General features: G+C 44.8%; 1 protein-coding gene and 1 non-coding gene across 4 annotated transcripts in view; one reads left to right on the forward strand and one right to left on the reverse strand.

Annotated features, from left to right (window-relative positions):
• Nucleotides 1–22,121, reverse strand: part of IL1R1 (interleukin 1 receptor type 1) — an 83,826-nt gene extending 61,705 nt beyond the window's left edge. For 2 of the 3 annotated variants that reach the window (XM_038772916.1, XM_038772906.1), the window contains exon 1: nt 21,806–22,121. The gene's annotated coding sequence lies outside the window, so the exon portion shown is untranslated. Of the gene's footprint in view, nt 1–19,371; nt 19,746–21,805 lie in introns of those variants that run through there. The other variant, XM_038772924.1, reaches the window with a different exon arrangement.
• On the forward strand, nt 11,913–12,050 carry LOC119924774. Its single transcript, XR_005449470.1, has one exon. It is a non-coding gene; the product is annotated as a small nucleolar RNA SNORA7 (small nucleolar RNA).
• Nucleotides 22,122–24,299: the final 2,178 nt, after the last annotated feature.

The following is a 24,299-nucleotide window of genomic DNA, read 5'->3' on the forward strand; positions in this document are numbered from 1 at the left end:
TAAAATGCTGCCAATTTGGAATGACTTTGTTGTACTCATGCTCAAGAATCAATAAATACACATGACATGAGCATTAGATTTTGAAACTATCCCATCCTATATTAGGGGGGAGTATGATACATAAATATTTGAGTGGGTGTTCTCCCTCCCTTCCTCCATACATTGAAAATCCTTCCTGACTGCTGGGAAGTTTAGTCACTGCATCTATTAAACATGCACTATGTGCCAAATGCTGCGCTAAAATAAGATAAAATAAATCAGACATAATCCCATCCCACACAAGACCCACAATCTAACAGGTAGATAGCTCAGGTGTTTTTATCCTGTTTTACAGGGAAGTTGCTCAATGTCACACAAAAGGTCAAAGGCAGATCTGGGATTAAAACACAGTTTTCCAGATTCCCGGTCCCAGACTCTTTTCACTAGGCCATGCAGATGCATTCTAGAAGAAATATCAGGGAGGGGAGAATGTGAGACATTAGCTATGGCCTACTCCCCCTCCCTCTGCCTCTGAGGAGACTGGAAAGAGAGAGAAATGCAAAATCAGAAAGCCCCATTTGAGACAGGGATTGTGTCTGATCTGAGAGTATTGAATCCATCCCAGAGCTTCATACAAAGTTTGACACATAATAAGTGCTTAACAAATACCACAGTGATTATTAGTATCAAGGGCAAGGAGAATGGACTCACAAAAACATAACCACAGCTCTGGGGAACCTCACCCTGCAGGGGAGAAGGCACTGTTATCAAGTTCCCAGACAACAGCACATTTCTCATGCCACCTGTGAACAGCACAAGTCTGTTCTTTTGCTCTGGATTCCTAACTCCGTTCTCGGCTCAGAGTGTTCTTCAATGTGAGGCTGTTTTCTGCAGAGACTAGAGTTATTTTTTTTATGGTATTTGTTATGCACTTACTATATGCCAGGCACTATACTAAGTGGGGTAGATACAAGCTAATCAGGTTGGGCACAGTCCCTGTCCCGCGTGGGGCTCTCTCTCTTCCCAGTCGCCTGGGACGAGGGAACAGAGGAACAGAGATTCATTCATTCATTCATTCAATCGTATTTATTGAGTGCTTACTGTGTGCAGAGCACTGTACTAAGTGCTTGGGAAGTACAAGTTGGCAACATATAGAGATGGTCTCTACCCAACAATGGGCTCAAAGTCTAGAAGGGGGAGGCAGACAACAAAACAAAGCAGAGATGTTAAGTGACTTGCCCAAGTTCAAACAGTATTCATTCATTCATTCAATCATATTTATTGAGCACTTACTATGTGCAGAGCACTATACTAAGCGCTTGGGAAGTACAAGTTGGCAACAAATAGAGACGGTCCCTACCCAATGGTGGGCTCACAGTCTAGAAGGGGGAGACAGAGAACAAAACAAAACATATTAACAAAATAAAATAAATAGAATAAATATGTACAAGTAAAACAAATAGAGTAATAAATACAAACATATATACATATATACAGGTGCTGTGGGGAGGGGAAGGAGGTAAGGGGGGGATGAGGAGGGGGAGGAGAGGGAGAAGAAAGAGGGGGCTCAGTCTGGGAAGGCCTCCTGGAGGAGGTGAGCTCTCAGTAGGGCCTTGAATGGAGGAAGAGAGCTCCCTTGGCGGATGTGGGGAGGGAGGGCATTCCAGGCCAGGGGGATGATGTGGGCCGGGGGTCAATGGCGGGACAGGTGAGAACGAGGCATGGTGAGGAGATTAGTGGCAGAGGAGCGGAGGGTGTGGGCTGGGCTGTAGAAGGAGAGAAGGGAGATGAGGTAGGAGGGGGCGAGGTGATGGACAGCCTTGAAGCCGAGGGTGAGAAGTTTCTGCCTGATGCATAGGTTGATTGGTAGCCACTGGAGATTTTTGAGGAGGGGAGTAACATGCCCAGAGCATTTCTGGACAAAGACAATCCGGGCAGCGGTGTGAAGTATGGATTGAAGTGAGGAGAGACAGGAGGATGGGAGATCGGAGAGGAGGCTGATACAGTAATCCAGACGGGATAGGATGAGAGCTTGAACGAGCAGGGTAGCGGTTGGATGGAGAGGAAAGGGCGGATCTTGGCAATGTTGCAGAGGTGAGACCGGCAGGTTTTGGTGACGGCTTGGATGTGAGGGGTGAACGAGAGAGCAGAGTCGAAGATGACAACAAGGTTACGGGCTTGTGAGACGGGAAGGATGGTAGTGCCATCAACAGTGATGGGAAAGTCAGGGAGAGGGCAGGGTTTGTGAGGGAAGACAAGGAGTTCAGTCTTAGACATGTTGAGTTTTAGGTGGCAGACAGACATCCAAATGGAGATGTCCTGAAGGCAGGAGGAGATGCGAGCCTGGAGGGAGGGAGAGAGAGCAGGGGAAGAGATGTAAATTTGGGTGTCATCAGCATAGAGACGATAGTTGAAGCCTTGGGAATGAATGCAGTCAATGGCAGAGGCAGGATTAGAACCCAAGTCCTTCTGACTCCCAGCCCCATGCTCTCTCCTGCACTGGAGGGTCCTGGAGGCTCTTTCACCCCAAATGGAACAGAGGCTGCCCTGTATTCTTCCCTTTTCCTTACCATATGTAGGTCTGTGAGATTGTGTGTGTGTGTGTGTGTGTGTGTGTGTGTGTGTGTGTGTGTGTGTGTGTGTGTGTGCCTGTGACAAAGATTTCCAGGAACCCTGGTCATGTGGAGAAAAAGAGCAATCTGGCTCCTGATTCATATTTGATTAATTCAGTGGGAAAGCACTCATTTCTTACCAGGGTTCCAGGCTCATTAATTCAGAAGTCACAGAGTTGTTCTCAGTCTGTCTGTCTAAGATGAAATGAGCAGAAGGGCAGGCGTACTGCCCTCCCAGTGTGCTTCCCATTTAAACCAAATTCTGATTTCCCAGACTACATGGAACCTTCAGAAAAACACTCCACCCCACTGTTGTTGTCTAGAATAACAGGGGCACAGAGCTGAATCGCCGCTGCCCACAGGCGCCCACTGTGGGTATCCCTGATGTGGTTGGAGCAGCCCTCCACCCATGTTAATTTCAGAAACCATACTGGCTCACACCCGCTAGTTTGGATTTTTTCTCACTCAAAAGAAATGCTCTGTTCCCGGCTGTGAACCTTCTTGTTTACTATAGCTCAGGCCCTAGGCACAGCACAGTACTGTTTTTAAATGCTAATTTTCTTGACCTCAGTGAAACTGGGTGTTTCCCAAGCAGGACCTTTTTACTACCACAGGAAAACGCCCAAATGACCAATTTGTAGACCCAAGTCAGCTGAGACGGAGAAGGGGCTTAGACATGCTAACAATGTTGTTCCCAGTGTCCTGAGCTGGGGAAGCATCAGCCTTTAGTACAGTGCTCAGTGCTTAGAACAGTATCTTAGTGCTCAGTACAGTGACTCAGAGCTTAGTACTTTACCTCAGTGCTTAGAACAGTGCCTGGAACATAATAAGGGCCTAACAGATACCATTAAAGAAAAACTCAAAAAAATCCCTGAGTGGTGATGCTGGGGACAGAGTTTGGGAGGCAGACAGATGGACAAGAAACTTAGAAGGGAGAGTTTGGCTGGACACAAAAGACAGAGAGGAATCATGTGTACAATTGAGGGGTAGCAGGATTTATTCAAAGTGCCTGAAGGGCAAGAAAAAAGGAAGCCAGGAATCATACAGTTGGAAAAATAAGGAAGCCACATGGTTTCGCTTCATTACAGGGCTTACCCTCAGGTTCCACTCACCACACCCTCTTGCCACCTCCTCCAGAAAGGGTTCAAGACTCAGGCAGGACAATACCTACCTACCACCTCTAGAGATCCAGAATCCCACTACCACGGGTCCTCACTCCAAGCAGAAGCAGCGTGGTTTGGTGGATAGAGCATGGGCCTGGAGTCAGAAAGACCTGGGTTCTAATCCCAGATCTGTGCTTGTTTGCTTTGTGACCTTGGACAAGTCACTTCTCTGTGCCTCAGTTACCACATCTGTAAAATAGGGATTAAGACGTGAGCCCCATGTGGGACAGGGACTGTGTCCAACCTGACCAATTTGAATCTACCTCACCATTTAGAACAGTGCCTGGAACAAAGTAAGCACTTAAAAATACCATTAAGAAAAAAAAATTCCTACCCCTGGTGTCTGGGATGATGGAGTCCAGGTCCCTGAAAGAAAGCAGGGTGCTCTCCACCTCTCCTGAGAACAAGTGGAATGGTATCCTCATTTATTCATTCATTCATTCAATCGTACTTATTGAGTGCTTACTGTGTGCAGAGCACTGTACTAAGTGCTTGGAAAAGTACCATACAATAACAGACAGATTCCCTGCCCATAACAAGTTTACAGTCTAGAGGGGGAGACAGACATTAATATAAATAAATCAATTACAGGCACCTACTTCAGATGAAGTCCTGCTTTGAATGTTGTATTGATAACCACCACTCATATCGCCCCATATCCCCCCGACCCTCCAGTACCTCCACTAGCTCACCTCCATACTTCGTGGCAGAGACCAAATTTCATTACCAGGGAAACTTCAGACAATATTCTTTGGGGAACAGAGCTAACGTAATCATCTTGCATTATAGCTTCACTTCAAGTTTCATATTAGGCTCACTAAAAATATCATTAGTGCTTTTCTTGAACAATGTCATCTTGGTAAATAAATAATAATAAATAATGATGGCATTTGTTAAGAGCTTACTGTGTGCAAAGCACTGTTCTAAGCACTGGGGAGAATACAAGGTGATCAGATTGTCCCACGTGGGGCTCACAGTCTTCATCCCCATTTTGCAGATGAGGTAACTGAGGCACAGAGAAGATAAGCGACTTGCCCAAAGTCACACAGCTGACAATTGGCAGAGCTGGGATTTGAACCCATGACCTCTGACTTCCAAGCCCGTGCTCTTTCCATTGAGCCACGCTGGCAAAAGAATAGCATAAGGAGTAAACTAAGATCACTGAGGTATGGGTTAGCCCTTTGACCCTGTATCATTAGTTCTTTTAATTGTTTATTTTTCATATCTCCAAGGAAATGTTTTTGAAGACAGGACCTTAGTTTCTTGACATTTCTATGCTGTTGGGCCTATTTCTCATTTAGTCATTTGACCCGGTTGAAGTGGGTGATGTCACAGGGGAGGTTGTGAGATACCAGTGGTAAGAAACAGAAGTGAGCAACCATGGAAAGGCAGGTTTAATTTAGTGAGGAAATTAGTCATATAGAATGAAGTGGGGAAAAGCACAACACAGTAAGTAAAAGCATGACTATTCCTATAGAATATGCCGACCTAGTTCAAGCAAGGCAAATTGCAACACAATTATCTGATGAACCTGAGAACATCCATCTATTCAGCATGGATAATAATTCCGGCCAAAGGAAGGACTAGATCCTCCATTTCATTTTGGCTGTGGGAATACCAATTCTCAAACCAATTGTATCCGCAGATTCCTTTCTTCAATCAATCAGCCAATAGTATTATTGAGCCTTTACTATGTGCAGAGCACTGGACTAAGCAACTGGGTGAGTACAATAAAACAGGGTTTATATACATGTTCCCTGCCAACATTGAGCTTACATTGTGTAGTGGATAAAGCATGGGCCTCATTCAGAATGTCACGGGTTCTAATCCTGCCTCTGGCATTTTGCTGTGTGAACTTGGAAAAGTCACTTCATTTCTCTGTGCCTCAGTTACCTCATCTGTAAAATGTAGATTGAGACTTTGAGCCCCACATGGCAAAGAAACTGTGTCCAACCTGATTTGCTTGTACCCACCCCAGAGCTTAGAACAGTGCCTGGCACACAGTAAGCACTTAACAAATACCACAATTATTATTATTTGGAGCTTACAGTCATCATAAGTTGCTTAGAATCATGGCTAAACTCTTACAGCTCCAATGTTAAAGGACAGGATTTCACAAGGAAAGACCCCAACCAGAGGCCATGACTTGACTTCAGAAATTTTTCTGAAGGTTCAATTAATCAATCAATCAGTGGTATTTACTTAGCACTTACTGTGGGCAGAGCACTGTACTTAGGGCTTGGGAGAGAAAAATAGAATTAGTGGACATGATCCCCTCACTCCAGGAGCTTTCAATCTAGCTAAATTCAGCTGGTCTTTAGAGGAGTCTGGGCAAAGGGACTCCTTCCTCCATGGAGGGCATTCCCCAGTGAGTTTCTTTTGCTTCTCTTCACAGCCTTGCTACATAATAATAATAATAATAATGATAATAATAATGGCATTTGTTAAGTTCTTACTATGTGCAATGCACTGTTTTAAGCACTGGAGGGGATACAAGGTGATCAGGTTGTCCCACATGGGTCTCACAGTCTTTATCCCCGTTTTACAGATGAGGTAACTGAGGCTCAGAGAAGTTAAATGACTTGCCCAAGGTCACACAGCAGACATGTGGTGGAGCCGGGATTAGAACCCATGACCTCTGACTCCCAAGCCAGTGCTTTTTCCACTGAACCACACTGTTTCTCTAACGTGCCTCGCCCTTTGACCTTTAAGACCGTGTGGGAAATCTCACAAGACTCCTGCCCTCAAGAGACTGATGGTTCAAAGGCTCTGTACCAGGACTATTTCAGGAAAGAAGACCTGACTCTTTCTTCTGCTCTAGGAATCCCCCTGATCAAACCTCCTAGGGCTTTTGACTTGGGCCAGGAGGGGTTAAGGATCTACAAAAAACAACGAATGAGGCATCGGTTTTCTCAAATGATGAGAAACTCCCCAGGGAATCCATCCCAGGTTTCAATTAAAGCCATGTTCCTCCGGCCTGCGCTTTGGGACTAAACTGCACTGTCTTTCCAGAGAGCGGGTTCTTCCAGAGTTACTACAATATAACCATTTCCAGCTCGTGGCCAATTTCACTAAGAAATCTAGTTTCATAAAAATCAATCTGGATCTCTGCAATCCAGTTTTTTGTTTGATTTCTGCAAGTTCCCTGCCTGCCCAAATTTTAGCCCATGGCAACATAACCCATCCCTGCTCCACATAGGTACAATTTTCACAACTTCTCTCTGTCCCTGGTACATTCTTACATTAGCCTAAAATGGTTAGAGCCCTGGAGGAATTCCAGAACTGTATTCCAGGGCTGAATTAAAGAAGCAGCATGGCCTAGTGGGCAGAGCATGAGCCTGAGAGTCAGAACATCCTGGGTTCTAATCCCAGCTCTGCCACTTGTCTGCTATGTGACCTTGGGCAAGTCACTTCACTTCTCTGGGCATCAATTACCTCATCTGGAAACCTGAGATAAAGATTAAGGACATGAACTGTGTCCAACCTGAATAACTTGCATTCACCCCAGCGCTTAGTACAGTGCCTGGCACGTAGTAAATGCACAACATATACCACAGTTATTAGGAATTAAAATGCTGACTCCTCATCTATTCACTTAGGGTAATGCTTCACATGGGATTGGGAGTCAGAAGGTCATGGGTTCTAATCCCTGCTCTGCCACTTGTCTGCTGTGTGACCTTGGGCAAGTCACTTCACTTCTCTGTGCCTCAGTTACCTCATCTGTAAAATGGGTATTGGGATTCTGAGCCCCATGTGGGACAGGGACTGTGTACAACCCAATTTGCTTGTATCCACCCCAGTGCTTACTATAGTGCCTGTCACAAAGTAGTCACCTAGCAAATGCCATTATTATTATTATACCTTTGGCTACCTAATGCTCATAACCTTGCTGTAAACAAATTCATTCTCTTGAGTGATGTGCTTCCATCCATTACCCAAAGTTCTGCTTTCCTTTCAAAAATGTTTAGCACTCTCAGTTGTTCTGTAACAGGGTGATGGTCCATGGCCTACTACATGAACCTGATATAATGTATCCAAATATTATTCAGAAAAATAGTACTGAAGTACCTTGTCTCTTAATAGGAGCCCATCTTGCTAGTCTACTTTACTGATAGTTACTCCGCAACATTGCCAAGATCCGCCCTTTCCTCTCCATCCATACCGCTACCCTGCTCATTCAAGCTCTCATCCTATTCCGTCTGGACTACTACATCAGCCTTCTCTCTGATCTCCCATCCTCATGTCTCTCTCCACTTCAATCCATACTTCATGCTGCTGCCCGGATTATCTTTGTCCAGAAACGCTCTGGGCATATTACTCCCCTCCTCAAAAATCTCCAGTGGCTACCAATCAATCTGCGCATCAGGCAGAAACTCCTCACCCTGGGCTTCAAGGCTCTCCATCCCCTCGCCCCCTCCTACCTCACCTCCCTTCTCTCCTTCTACAGCCCAGCCCACACCCTCCGCTCCTCCGCCGCTAATCTCCTCACCGTACCTCGTTCTCGCCTGTCCCGCCATCGACCCCCAGCCCACGTCATCCCCCGGGCCTGGAATGCCCTCCCTCTGCCCATCCGCCAAGCTAGCTCTCTTCCTCCCTTCAAGGCCCTGCTGAGAGCTCACCTCCTCCAGGAGGCCTTCCCAGACTGAGCCCCTTCCTTCCTCTCCCCCTCGTCCCCCTCTCCATCCCCCCCATCTTACCTCCTTCCCTTCCCCACAGCACCTGTATATATGTATATGTGTTTGTACATATTTATTACTCTATTTATTTATTTATTTATTTTACTTGTACACATCTATTCTATTTATTTTATTTTGTTAGTATGTTTGGTTTTGTTCTCAGTTTCCCCCTTTTAGACTGTGAGCCCACTGTTGGGTAGGGACTGTCTCTATATGTTGCCAATTTGTACTTCACAAGTGCTTAGTACAGTGCTCTGCACATAGTAAGCGCTCAATAAATACGATTGATGATGATGATGATGATGATGATTGTTAACAAACGTGGAAAGGGGAGAACTCCAGTGGAAAAAGTGAGTGGACCGTCCATATCATTGCATTCCTCACCAAGTTTTCTGAAGTGCCTGAAGGATTTATGATTACTGCTGTGCTGCAGACAAAACTGCCTAGGCTTGTAGCAGCCAATGAAGAGGTCTGCCCCCAGAAGTACTGATCTGAGACACAGGATTCTTCTGTTTCCTTGAGGTACAGTTTCTACTTAACCACACAGTGAAATAGCTGATTATCATCCAGTTTCCATCAGTCACTATCACACAGTATCAGATTTAATCTCTCCCACAGGTTTCAAAAGTCCCTATCAAACAGTAGCATATTTCATCTTTACCATCTACAATCTCCACCCTCCCCTCGAAATTCCTCTAGCCAACCAAAACCTCTTCCACACGTCTTCTCTCCCCCACACCCTCTCCCCGCAAATCTGTCCTGTTTCCCCACTCTCCTCCCAACTCAACTCACTCTCTCCCCTGTCCCTCTACTAATCTCATACCACTAACCCACAGTCCTGGATTCCCTCCACAGCATGCTTCCTCTGCCCCTGTGCTCGAGCTGCAGAGCACCACTAGCAAAAATCCAGACTCCAGGCTGACCTCATCCATAACAAATCTATCCTTACCTGCTTTAATTCTGCACTCCCTCTGCCCAACAATCAATCAATCAATCAATCAATGGCTTTCATTGAGGGCTGTGTGCAGAGCACTGTACTAAGTGCTTGGGAGGTACTTCCCCGTCCTTACTGCCTCCCATACCCACTGCAGGCATTTTAACTCCCTCCTCAAATTCCCTGTCCTCCGCTGCAGCCCCATCTCTTCCCCTAATGACCTGGCCTCCTACTTTATCAATGAAATTGAAACCATCAGGTGTGATTTCTGGAAAATCGCCCCTACTCCTTTCCAGTCCCTTCCTCCTCCAAAGTTCTTTTCCAGTCTCCCATCTTTCCTAACAGTTTCTCAAGAGGAGATCTCCTGCCTTCTCTCAAAATCCTCCTCCTCCACCTGCACCTACAACCCCATCCCTTTACATCTTCTCAAAACACTGGTCCCCTCACTTTTTGTGACTGCAATCTGCAACTATTTACTTTCCAGTGGCTTCTTCCCTACTGTTTTAAAACATGCTCATGTATCCTATCCTATCCTATCCTATGTATCCGGTATCTTATGACCCCATGACTCCCTCTAGGTATTGCCCCATCTCCCTCCTACCATTCTTTTCCTAAATTCTTGAGAGAGTTGTCCACTTCCTCTCCTCCATTTCTCTCCTTAATCACCTCTAATCTGGTTTCTGTCCTCTCCACTTCATGGAAACTGCTCTCTCTAAGGTACCCATGACCTTCCTCTAGCTAAATACAATGGTCTTTATTCCACCCTAATTCTCTCAACTTTTCAGATCCCTTTGACAATGTAGTCCAATCCCTTCTCCTGGAAACAATATCCAACTTTGGCTTCACTGACAGTATCTACTCCTCATTCTCGTCCTATCTCTCTGGCCCCTTCTTTTCAGAGTGTTTGGCAGGCCCCTCCTCTGCCTCCTACTCTATAAAACCGGGAGTCTCTCTTGGCTCAGTTCTGGGTCCCCTTCTAGTCTCCATCTATACCACTCCTTTAGAAATCGTTTTCACTCCTATGGCTTCAAATACCATCTCCATACGGATAATTCCCGAATCTATATTTCCAGCGCAGATGTCTTTCGTTCTTTGCAGTTAATCAATTGTATTTATTGAGCACTTACTGTGTGAAGACCAATGCATTAAGTGCTTGGGGAGTACAGTATAACAGAGAAGCAGTGTGGCCTAGTGAAGCAAACCCAGGGACTTGGAGTTAGACGGACCTGGGTTCTAATCCCAGCTCTGCCACGTCTGCTGTGTGACCTTAAGCAAGTCACTTAACTTCTGTGTGCTTCAGTTACCTCATCTGTAAAATGGGGATTAAGACTGCATGCCCCATGTGGGACATGGACTCTGTCCAACTGGGTTAGCTTGCATCTACCCTGGATCTCAGTACAGTGCCTGGCACACAGTAAACACTTTACAAAAAAACTTTTTAAAAAACTGGAAGACACATTCCCTGCCCAAAATGAGCTTATAGTCTCACATTTCCTCCTGCTTTCAAGACATCTCTACTTGGTTATCAATCAGTTAGTCAGCTAGTCAGTCAGTCGTATTTATTGAACACTTATGTGCAGAGCACTAAGCACTTGGGAGGCTACAATATAATAGTAAACAGACACATTCCCTGCTCACAACGAGTTTACAGTCTAGAGGGAGAAACAGACATTAATATAAATAAATAAATTACAGATATGTGCATAAGCATTGTGGGACTGGGATGGGGGATGAATAAAGGGAACAAGTCAGGGCAACACAGAAGGGAGTGAGAGAAGAGGAAAGGAGAGCTTAGTCAAGGAAGGCCTTTTGGATTCCAGAAGGGGAAAAAAACCCTTCTCTAATCTTCTCTTCCCTCTCTCACCCCCACTTCTCCCTGGTTGTGTTGCTTATCCTGCTGACATTTCAAATTTGAACCCATGACCTCTGACTCCCAAGCCCGTTCTCCTTCCATTGAGCCCCGCTGCTTCTCTCTTGAGCCAAGCTGCTTCTCATTCCTGAAAATGAAGGGGACACATAATCTCCCACCAAATTCTATTGGCTCTACCTTCACAACCCTGGGCTCAGTCCACCCTTTCCCCTCTCTCCATCCAAACTGCTTTAAGCCAAGCACTTATCCTATTCTACTTTGAATACTGTATCAGCCTCCTCACTGGCCTCCTTGATTCCTGATTCTCCCTACTCAAGTCCTTTCTTTACTTTGCTACCTGGGTCATTTTTCTAAAAGACATTCAGTCCACATCTCCCCACTCTTCAAAAGCATCCAGTGTTTTCCATCCACCTCTGCATCAAACAAAAACTCCTTGCCATCAACTTTAAAGATGCCCTCTCCTCCCTTATGTCAATGATTTCCTACTACAACCCAGTCCATACACTTTCTTCTTCTAACATCAAGTTACTCACTTATACCTCGATCTCATCTATCTCTCCACTGGCCCCTTGTCTACATCCTCCCTCTGGTCTAGAACTCCCTCCCTCTTCATATTTTAACACACCACCACTACCCCAACTCCTTACCCCTTCATATTTAACAGATCACCACTTTCCCACCCTCTCAGGGTCACACCTGGAGAGTTTCCACTACTCTACCAGTCTCGACTATGGGAGGGAGAGTCAAGCAGAGGCTGACCCATTCCATTCCTAGCTTGGCCCATGGCTAGTGAGTGGAAGGCGATCTGCTACAAGTCAAGATTCCTCTGTGCTGGGCCGCAGATGCTCGGGAGAGGGTCGAAGGAGGAGACTCAAGTTTACTGTGCGAAAGAAGGTAATGGTAAATCACCGCTGTATTCTTACCAAGAAAATTATATGGATACAATAGTAGAACGATTGCAGATGGAGGTGGGGTGTTCTGGGAGAGATGTGTCCATGGTACCCTATGGGTTAGAGACGACTTGACAGCATAAAACAAGACCACTTTCCCCACCATCAAAGCCTAATTAAAATCACATCTCCAAGAGGCTATTCCCAACTAATCCCTCATTTCACCGAATCCTTCACCCTTCTGCATCACCTAGGCACTTGTATCTGCACCCTTTAGGCATTTAATAGTCACTCCACCCTTAGTCCCACAACACTTATATACATATCCATTATTTATTTATGTATTTATGTATTTATGTATTTATTTATTTGTTTGTTTGTTTATTTATTTATGTCAATACCTATCTCCCCTTCTAGACTGTAAGCTACTTTTGGGTAGCACACTCTGTCAATCAATCAATCAATCAATCGCATTTATTGAGCGCTTAATGTGTGCAGAGCACTGTACTAAGCGCTTGGGAAGTCCAAGTTGGCAACATATAGAGACGGTCCCTACCCAACAGTGGGCTCACAGTCTAGAAGGTGGAGACAGAGAACAAAACCAAACATATTAACAAAATAAAATAAATAGAATAGATATGTACAGGTAAAATAAATAAATAAATAGAGTAATAAATATGTACAAACATATATACATATATACAGGTATATATGGGTTGAAGGGATCAGGCCTCAGTGTTGGTGGGAAAACTGCATTAATAACAGTGCTCCTTTCCTCACCCTGTTCTCCAGTTCCAGGAAAAGAACAGGATAGAGCTGCCAAGCTGGGACCATGCAGGGGAAAGGGGAGATCAAATAGGTTTTTCCCCATCCTTCCCAACTCTGCTTGAAGCTGCTACCCTTCGGAAAACCTGTCCAGATTATGCCCACATGACTCTGTTGAGTACTGAGCACTTGGAAGAATACAACAGGGCAGAGTTGGTAGACACATTCCCTGCCCACCAGGACCTTACAATCAATCTAGAGGGAGAGTCAGACACTAGTAGAAATAAACTGTTATATGTACATAAGTGCTATGGGGCTGAGAGAGGGGTGACTAAATGGTATAATAATAATAATAATGATAATAATAGCATTTATTAAGTGCTTACTATATGCAAAGCACTGTTGTAAGCACTGGGGAGATTACAAGGTGATCAGGTTGTCCCACGGGGGGCTCACAGTCTTAATCCCCATTTTACAGTTGAGGTAACTGAGGCCCAGAGAAGTTAAGTGACTTGCCCTAAGTCACACAGCTGACAATTGGTGGAGCCAGGATTTGAACCCATGGCCTCTGACTCCAAAGCCCATGCTCTTTCCAATGACCCATGCTGGTATAAATCCAAGTGCAAGGGTGGCACAGAAGGGAGAGGGGATAAGGGAAATGAGGGTTTGATTGGGGAGAGTCTCTTGGAGAAGATGTGATTTTTAATAAGGCTTTGAAAGTGGGGAAGGTGATGGTCTGTCAGATATGAAGGGGACGGGAGTTCCAAGCCAGAGGCAGAATGTGGGTAAGGGGTAGATGGTGTGATAGATGAGATGGAGAGTCCCCAAGCCAAAAGCAGAATGTGGGCAAGGGGTAAAAGGTGTGATAGATGAGATCGAGATCAGTGTTAGTGAAGTGAGTGGCTGGCTTGCAGTAGGAAATCAGTAAGGTAAGATGAGAGGGGGCATGGTGATTGAGTGCTTTGAAGCTGTGGTCTTCTCTTTCCCTCCTCATTCCCTCTGGGCACTCTGTGAACTGGGGCTTCCTTGATCCTCCTATATTCCTTTGAGATGTTTATGAATGTAGTTGCAAGATACTTGAAGCTGGTGCTTCAATCTGGTGCTTAAATTCATTCATTCATTCATTCAATCGTATTTATTGAGTGCTTATTGTGTGCAGAGCACTGTACTAAGCGCTTGGGAAGTACAAGCTGGCAACATCTAGAGACAGTCCCTACCCAACAGCGGGCTCACAGTCTAGAAAGGGGAGACAGACAACAAAACAAAACATATTAACAAAATAAAATAAATAGAACAAATATGTACAAATAAAATAAATACAGTAATAAATACATACAAACATATATACATATATACAGGTGAAGTTGCATTTGCCCCAGCGTTCAGAACAGTGCTTGGCACATAGAGCTTAAGAAATGCCATTATTATTATTAGTAGTAGTAGTAGTAGTAGTAGTAGTAGTAGTAGTAGTAGTAGTAGCAGCAGTAGTAGTATTCCTATTATCTAGGTCTGCCTCTCAGCCTTCCACTCTTAAAGCTGGCTTTCTTCTCACCACCCACTCACCCACTTGGTCCTAACTGGTAGTTGACTTTCAGAAAGAGTTAGTGGTGACTCCGGTTGATGCGCTTCTGCTACTTGCCTCTTCAGAAAGGGCTTTTCATTGCTTAGAATCTTGTTCTGGCACTTTGGTTAGTGAGAGCTAGGGTGGTGCTCGAAAGTAGCAACCACAGGAGGGCTAATCCTTGGACCAGGGTAAGTGGAGGGAAAACGTTTTTCCCAAGCCTTCTTTCCCCTATTATTACCAAACAGGTGTTCAGAGTGCCACCACTCCAGGGCTCAGGCCTCGAATCTCTGAGAAATATCACCACACACCATCCCCCACTATGTGTTCAGGCTCAGAGCCAGAAGTCACCAATTTCAAAACTCGTTTTTCTAGATTAAAAAACGTCATTCACATGTGTGCATTTGTGTTTGTTCTGCCTCCCCTTGAAATCGAGAGCTTCTTAAAAGCAGGAATTTCAGGGAAGATTCTTTTTACTTCCTTGGTAACTCCCCCACTGCCTAGGACAAGGCTTAGTTTGCCCCATTGGGTGCTCAGTTAGCGGTGTGGGCTGGAATCCAGCAGCATGGCCTAGTGGCACGAGCACGGGCTTGGGAATCAGAGGACGTGGGTTCAAAATCTGGCTCCACCACTTGTCTGCTGTATGACCTGGGCAAATCACTTAACTTCTCTGTTCTTCATTACCTCATCTGTAAAATGGAGATTAAGACTGTAAACTCCACGCAGGACACGGACTGTCCAATCTGATTACCTTGTATCTACCCCAGCACTTATGACAGTTCTTGGCACATAGTTTTAGCGTTTAACAAACACTATTATCATTATTATTATTATTATTATTATTAGAATTCCTGGACTATTGGTGAGGGATAGACAAAAGATTTTTCAGTTCTCTCCTGACTCCCTGTATGTGGACTCTCTGACCCTAATCCTCTCTGAAGATCATTTCCCCAGTTGCCCTCCAAGCTCTTTACTGGTTGTGTGGCACTGTAGTGAAGGAGACTGTGTAGTGGGTATTTTTCTCTTTAGCTTTCAAATGGCCTTGAGAACAGGACCATGTCTTCTCTTTTTTTTAATGGTATTTATTAAGTACCTATTATATGCCAGGCACTGCACTAAACGCTGGGACAGATACAAGCTTAATTAGGTTAGACACGGTCCATGTCCCACAGTGGGGTTCACAGTCTTAATCCCCATTTTACAAATGAGTTAACAGACACAGAGAAGTTAAGTGTATAGACCACACAGCAGGCAACTGGTGGAGCTGGAAATAAAACCTAGGTCCTTCTGATTCCCAGGCCCAAACTCTATCCATTAGGCCATACTGCATGTTTATTTCTGTAGCTGGTACAGAACCTTGCATGTTAGACCCTGGAGAAGCAGCATGGCCTAGTGGAAAGACCCCAGGCTCATGGGAGTCAGGGGACTTGGTTTCTAAATTCAGCTCTGCCATTTGCCTGCTGCATGACCTCAGGCAAGTCATTTCACTTCTCTGGGCCTCAGTTTTCTCATTGTTAAAACTGGAATTTAATACCAGGTCTCTATCTACTTAAAACTGTGAGCCTGTGTGGGACAGGGACAGTGCCTGACCTGAATATCTTGAATTGATTCCAGGGTTTAGTATGGTGGTAGTAAGGACTAAGAGAAGCAGCGTGGCTCAGTGGAAAGAGCACGGGCTTTGGAGTCAGAGGTCATGGGTTCAAATCCTGCCTCCCCCAGTTGTCAGCTGTGTGACTTTGGGCAAGTCACTTCACTTCTCTGGGCCTCAGTTCCCTCATCTGTAAAATGGGGCTTATAACTGTGAGCCCCCCGTGGGACAACCTGATCTCCTTGTAATCTCCCCAGCGCTTAGAACAGTGCTTTGTACATAGTAAGCGCTTAATAAATGCCATTATCATTATTATTATTATTATTATTTAACAAACACCACATTGTTATTTTAATCATTATTCTTATTATTATCATTATCACTATTAGATGCCCAATAATTTTTCCACAGGGAGGACGGTAGGCTGTCCCTACAGTCGTGGATGTGTGTGTGGAGGATGGATATGTGAATACCCATGGGTGTTATATGTTTTGGGGAGCAGACTGCCCCATGAGGTTTTACCTCAACACAATGCACCCATCTTGGTAACTGCCATTATCTAGGGAAACTGAGAGTGTCCAGAGCCAAGTGAAACAGGAACCAATGGGTGGAGGGAACCATCAGGAAGCTGGTGGCCCAGCTATGCCCTGGAGATGCTGACAGAAGGTGGAGAGGACCTCCCTTGGCCCCCTTCTCATACTCTCCACCTCCCACCCAAACATACATATCAAGACACAACCACAGTCCAGGAATAAGGTCCCAGACACCTGCACTGGTAAAGGTACTGGTTTGGGGCTCAACTACTCTTCAGCGGTGAGTAAGCCCTCCTGGTTCAGAGGGACACAGATTGATATCCTAAGCATGACAAGAGACAGGCAGGCAGAGGGCATTTTGGGATGTATGAGAGAAGGGGTGTCAGGGATGCCTGCTCAAGGAAAACTCAGACAGGTAAGCTCGTTGTGGGCAGGGAATGTGTCTGTTTATTATTGTTTTGTACTCTCCCAAGTTCTTAGTACATTGCTGTGCACACAATAAGCACTCAAAATATATGACTGACTGACTGAATGAATGAATAAAGGCCTGCATTTTCTTAACAATGAGACTCACTGGGTGCAAAATAAACTTTACTAAACTTTACTAAACCTCATCTGTGATGGTTGCCTATGAACTTCAAATCCATAGGACTTGAATAAGGAATAGTGGAATTACCACTGGCTGGGAAGTCCTTCAAAGACTAAGGGAGGACGGGAAGTGATGCTCCCCAACTCATTTTGCTGATAAGAAGTAGAATGGGGTCATTAGCTGGTGCTGGATTTTCACTTCTGGGCCCAGGGTGGGATTGGGAATTTAGTTGCTTATTTCCCTATGAATCAAGCAGAATAATAACAGTAGTTGTGGCGTTTGCTAAACCCTTAGGCCATGCCAAGTATGTGGTAAGCACTAGGGCATTCAGTTATAATCAGATCGTTCCTGTCATTCATTCCTTCATTCATTCAATTGTATTTATTGAGCACATGGTTTGCAGAGCACTGTACCAAGCACTTGGGAGAATATAATAAAACAATAAACAGACACATTCCCTAACCACAATGAGATTAGTCTAGAGGGGGCAAAGACAAACATGAGGACCACGGTCTAAGAAACTCCTTACCTTTGACTTCAAGGTTCTCCACCAGCTCTCTCCATTTTACAAATCGGCGGTCTTCACCCACTATTCACCATTTCAGAGCCTTTGCTCCTCCCAAGTTCCCAGACCCCAAGGGACAGAGATCATGTCTAATTCCCTCTTTCACATTTTTCCCCAGCACTCGGTACAGTGTCTACACAGTGAAAGCACTTGGTAAATATTATTACTACTAGTACTCATCTTCTACTACTACTACTACTACTACTACTACTATTACTCACCAAGAGAAGCAGCGTGGCTCAGTGGAAAGAGCATGGGCTTGGGAGTCAGAGGTCATGGGTTCTAATCCCAGCTCCACCACTTGTCAGCTGTGGGACTTTGGGCAAGTCACTTAATTTCTCTGTGCCCCAGTTACCTCAACTGTAAAATGGGGATTAAGACTCTGAGCCCCACATAGGACAGCCTGATCACCTTGTATTCACCCCAGCACTTAGAAAAGTGCTTTGCACATAGTAAGCGCTTAACAAATGCCATTATTATTATTATTATTATGGCATTTATTAAGCGCTTACTATGTGTAAAGCACTGTTCTAATATTCTAATTGTTCTCTGCTCTTGACTCTCTCACCTCTGACCTCTCATTCATACTGTGCCAGTCCCTCATGAATTTGACTCCCATGAATTTGGAACCCTCTTCTACCTATATTCAAAGGTCTCTGAAAATCTAACCTCCTCCAGGAAGCTTACTCCAATTGACTCACAAACCCTCAAGTCACATCAATTCAACAGCCTTCATTAGCACATGTGTATATGCTTAAATACATCCCAGTACTTCTAATAATGATGGTAATGATCGTATTTGTTAAGCACTTACTATGTGCAAAGCACTATTCTAAGCACTGGGGGGGATACAAGGTAATTAGGTTGTACCTCGTGGGGCTCACAGTCTTAATTCCCATTTTCCAGCTGAGGTAACTGAGGCACAGAGAAGTTAAGTGACTTGCCCAAAGTCACACAGCAGACAAGTGGTGGAGCCGGGGTTAGAACCGATGACCTCTGACTCCCAAGCCCATACTCTTTCCACTGAGCCATGCTGCTTCTCTATACATCTGTATAATCAAGTAAATATTTAGTTATTCATTCAGCTATTTAATCCTGATTTTTTCATGTTACTGCCTGTTTCATCCTTGTTCTTCCTCCAGCTCCCTCTATTTGTAAATAATTTATGTCTGCATGACTCCCCTGTTAAGATTTCTAGCCCCCAAGGTCAGGGACCACTGTACTTTCCCAAGGTGTTTTGCACCTGGTATGCACTCAATAAATACTATTGATTGCTTGACTGACTGATTAATGAAATTACTTTGGTGGTTCCTCTCTTCATTCATTCAATCATATTTATTCAGCACTTACTGCATGCAGAGCACTATAGTAAGCACTTGGGAAGTATAATTCAGCAACAAATAGAGACAATCCCTGCACTACAATGGGCTCACTGTCCAGAAGAGGGGAGAATCACTCACTTTAAATCATTCCCTTTCTAGAACAGGGTCAGGAGCCATTGGTTCCATGGAGCAATAATGCCTTGCAGACTGTTTCCCCTAGACTCAATGGCTCTGCCACTCAACAGGGTAGCATCTCCTAAAGCACCAATTCACCCTCCCCTAAGAATGTCCCTCAGAGGACATAGGCATAGGATTTTCACTTACTTCAGGTTTGGCCTGATGGATGTATGTCCCTTTGAAGTTTTCAGGAGGCCGGACACCAGAATTCTTCTAAATAGTCTGATAGCTATTGTTCAGTATTGAAGTAACTCCTCGGTGCACTCATTCACTGGAGTCCCAGCCATGGCAACTCAGCCCTCCCTAGGCCATGGGAACGCAGAGAACTCTTATCTCAGAGGTCTTCCTTCAGCATTCTTTTGTGAGCTTGGCCCGCTTCCTGAGCAAATGAGACTTTCTCAGTCCCTGCCCAGCAACTCCCTCTCTTCCTTTTATGATTTATCCGTAGCTGAGTGGTGGCTTATCTTACCTTCCATTCGTCTTAGAAGGGATGTGCACACGGGCACACACACACACAAGCAGAGTCATATATGCAGTAGGAGTGTTCTCTGGGTCACAGCCTCCAGACCTCAGAGACAGTTCCCAGGCAGTGATTGGCTGGGTGGGGTTGGGCCCAGAGCAGAGAGGGAGGACGGAGCAAGGAGGAACCACAGCTGCAGGGAAAAGGATGGGCAGGGGTGACAAGAGGGTAGGAGTCTAAGAGTCTGAAGCCCCCTAGATAACCCCTGGAGAAGGAATTTGGCAGGCTGTCCAGGCTGGAGAGGGAGGGTGGGCCAGGGCACAGACTGCTACAAGAACAGGAATGTGCAGGAGTTTCCCCACAAGTACCCCAGGATCAAACTAGGTATTTCTGTTAGAATATCCTACATTTCAAGTTTAATTTGGAAGAATACAGCCCCGGGAGTCAGAAGGTCATGAGTTCCGATCTCAGTTCTGCCACTCGTCTGCTGTGTGACCTTGGGCAAGTCACTTAACTTCTCTGTGCCTCAGTTACCTCATCTGTAAAATGGGGATTGAGACTGTGAACCCCACATGGGACAAGGACTGTGTCCAACCCAATTTGCTTGAATCCACCCCGTTGCTTAGTACAGTGTCTGGTACCTAGTAAGTACTTAACAAATACCATGTCCTGAATCTAGCAGAAAATTTTAGTTCAAAAGCAAAGTTCCACCCATCTCCTGCACCCTTCCCCTCCCAGCCCTTCATTCTATCTGTATCAGTAGCATCAGCACTACTGGGGGCTGCCTATCCTGGGCAGAGGGATGGATGGTCTCTGAGGTCATCTTACTCAGCAGCCTTTCTCAACTGATTCTCAATGGCTAAGAGCCTCAGAGAGCAAAGGGTGAGAGAAATTGTTAGGGAAAATGAGAGAGAGCTTTGTTTTATTCTGATTACATTCTTTTCTCTACTACTCACCTCTCATCTTCTTTCTCCTCTTTTCTCTTTTACCAATTCCCTACACATATTCACACGTACACACACTCTCTCCCTCTTCACACCCCCCCCCCCCCCCAACATACCCCTTTCAACAGGAAGGGCAGAGGTAGTGAAGATTATGGGAATCCATACTGGGTTCTTCCCAGAGCTTCTCTGGGACCAAGAGTTGCCATCTAGCCATTCAGAAAGAATTTTCCATTTAATGGACAAAAATTATTACTAGGATGTATTAGATGCTTACTACATCTAAGCACTGAGGCAGATACAAGATTAACAGAACAGATACCACAGTGTGCTCAGGCTGATCTTATCTCTATTCTTTAAGATGAAGAAACAGAGACCTTCAAGAGGGCTTGTGACTTGTCCAAGATTACCCAGAAGGCCAGTAGTCAAGCTCCAGGTAGATTCCCAGCTAAAGAGAAGTCTGACCTATTTGACCTATTTGTTCCAGAGCTAAAAGTTCTGTGTACTGACAAAAGCCCCTGGGCATGTATTGCTTCCTGTGGCCTGAAATAAAGCACCTCATTCTGAAAATACAGAAGCAATTTCAGTAACTTAAGTGAAGTAAAAAAGCTTATCAGTGATGTGGCCCATTTCTGCCTTTCATCTCTGGGAATCACATTTTTTTAAGGGTATTTCTTAAGTGCTTACCATGTGCCAGGCACTGTGTTAAGCGCTGAGGTAGATACCAGCTAATCAGGCTGGACACAGGCAATGTCCCACATAAGGCTCACAGTGTTCTTCCCCATTTTGCATTTGAGGGAACTGAGACACAGAGAAGTTAAGCAGTTTGTGCAAGGTCACACAGCAGACAAGTGGCAGAGGCAGGATTGGAACCCATCCCCATGCTCTTTCCACTAAGCCACACTGCTTCAAATTTTGATTAAAGTATAAATGACACCAGTAGGGATAAGGTTGTTCAAATTTCCCTTAACACAGCATTCAACTTAGTTTCTATCTCTTCAAGCCAGGCAGTAAGCTTGTTTACAAGTAATAAAGAGGAATGTCACTGGGGAGATAAATTCCTTATGAGGAAAAAGGCAAAGAGCACCAAACAGAAGTGATCATGAGCAAGTAACCTAAAGAGAAAGTAAAAATCGCTGATGCTAAAAAAAATTAAAATCTGCCAAAGCAAATGTCTTACCATCAAGATCCTTCACACCAGGACAGCAGGCAACTATCATCCTCTTCAGCATTTGGAAGACAAGCACAGCCTCCTGAAACTCCCCCAAGTGAAGACTGCTAAACTGAAAGCTACAAGAAAAAATGCATGTTGAGAAAGTGTACTGAGAAAACCTTCCTCAGCACTCGAATAAGTTTCAAATTTTCTTTTTCCAAAGATAAAACGGTTGTTCTTCTGGAGCATAAATGTAGTTCATTGTTATTAGTCAGCTCTCTTTATCAAAGGAGGGGACTGAAATTAGGGAGAAAAGGTTTTCTGCTGATAACTGTGTTTACTCAGTGCTGTTAGTCCCTTAATCCTCCAGGATCGGCAAGGTTCAGGAAGTCTGAACAGGAAACTTGGATCTGGGCCTGCTGCCACAGCCATTCAGAGACTTGCCAACAAGTTGCAAAACTAAAGTGCTTTTCAGTGCACACTAACCAATTAAATTGCACAAAGATGTGTGTTTTTTTTAACCAAACTGACTTTATACTAATCTTGAGCAGGATTTGAGAGTTCACAACTCGTCATTTGCACAGCAGTTCACATTTTAGGTCTGCAGCTGCTTCTCAACCTTCTCAGAACAACCTCCCAGACTTAAATCTCAATCAACCTTTTTTACTGAGTGCTTTTTGATTGCAAATCTGGGGGAACGTCTCCAAATCCAAACACCTCCTTCATTTTGAAGGTCTTTTACCTTTCAGAGGCCATGGACTTGGAGGAGGGAGGAGGAATCTATGAAATATAGCCTCAGCTCGTCCTGGATGTAGGGTGGGCAGTGACAGACAGCACTCCAAAAATCAGTCCCCCAAACCCATGTGACATCAGGCAAGCTCTGCTAGCATACAATGAAATATGATGACCTGTGCTTCATTCTGCTAAAAATAATCCAGCCCATTTGGACCCCTTCATTCAATCTGCGTCAGCCCCGCAGCACTTATGTACATATCTGTATTTATTTATATTAATGTCTGTCTCCCCATCTTAGACTGTAGCTCACTGTGGACAGGGAACATGTCTATCAACTCAGTTATATAGTGCTCTCCCAAGTGCTTAGTACAGGGCTCTGTACACAATAAGTGCTCAATAATTATGATTGATTGATTATTTGATGTCACACGGCTGCCATTTTGCAGAAGTCCACCCAATTAGGCCTGAATCGGCTCAACCTACTGCTGCATAGGGAGACTCGGTGCTGCAAATTTTAAAACGGACACAGAAAGATATGATACCATTTTGGACCTGAACAGAAGACAGGCCAGCTGAAAAATAGATTGTTTGGGTTAATGCTTAGAATTTGAGCTCCATGTGGGACCAGGGACAGTGTCTGACTTGACTGATCTGTAATAATAATAATAATAATGGCATTTATTAAGCGTTTACTATGTGCAAAGCACTGTTCTAAGTGCTGGAGAGGTTACAAGGTGATCAGGTTGTCCCACAGGGGGCTCACAATCTTAATCCCCATTTTACAGATGAGGTAACTTAGGCACAGAGAAGTTAAGTGACTTGCCCAAAGTCACACAACTGGCAATTGGCAGAGCCTGGATTTGAACCCATGACCTCTGACTCCAAGTAATAATAATAATGGCATTTATTAAACACTTCCTATGTGCAAACCACTGTTCTAAGCACTGGAAAGATTACAGGGTGATCAGGTTGTCCCAAGTGGGGCTCACAGTCTTAATCCTCATTTTACAGATGAGGCAACTGAGGTACAGAGAAGTTAAGTGACTTGCCCAAAGTCACACAGCTGGCAATTTTCAGAGCTGGGATTTGAACCCATGACCTCTGACTCCAAAGCCCGGGCTCTTTCCACTGAGCCATGCTTCTTCTCTGTAGCTATCACAGCTCTTAGAACAGTGCTTCTCATATAGTAAGTTCTCAACAAAAATGGTAATAATAATAATAATGATACTGTTACTGATACTGGACCTCTGACCACCCTTCGGATAGGAGCATAGTGCATGAGGTTGAGGTAACTGTAAGTTTATGTATGAATTCCTAAGACTGCTATGGTAGAACTGTCTTTAGAACAACCGGCTCCAATCCCGGCCTCCTTTCCCAGGAGCACCCCTCACCCCACCCTCCTCTACCCAGAGAACCTGTCAGCTCTCTCCAATACAGCCCCTCCCCACTCCTTCCACTGCCTCCTGCCCCACAGCTTCAATCAACTCCCACTCCATCATTGGAAAGCTTCCATTCATCCTTGACCCATTTCTGACCCAATCACTGCTCCTTCTCACCATCACTGAAACCTGACTCTCCCCATGTGACACTGTCTCCCTTGACACTCTCTCCAGAGGAGCCTCATCTTCTTCCACTCTACAAAACTCACTGGGAAAGAGGGAAGAGTTGGCTTCCTTCTTGCTACCCAATGTGGCTTTCGCACCATTCCATCACTCCCATCCCTCTGTATTCCTTTCCCTGAAGTGCATATCATCTGCCTCTATCACCCACTCCAGGTACTGGTCAT

This window comes from Tachyglossus aculeatus, chromosome 2, assembly GCF_015852505.1.
Source record: "Tachyglossus aculeatus isolate mTacAcu1 chromosome 2, mTacAcu1.pri, whole genome shotgun sequence".
NCBI classification, from domain to species: Eukaryota; Metazoa; Chordata; class Mammalia; order Monotremata; family Tachyglossidae; genus Tachyglossus; species Tachyglossus aculeatus.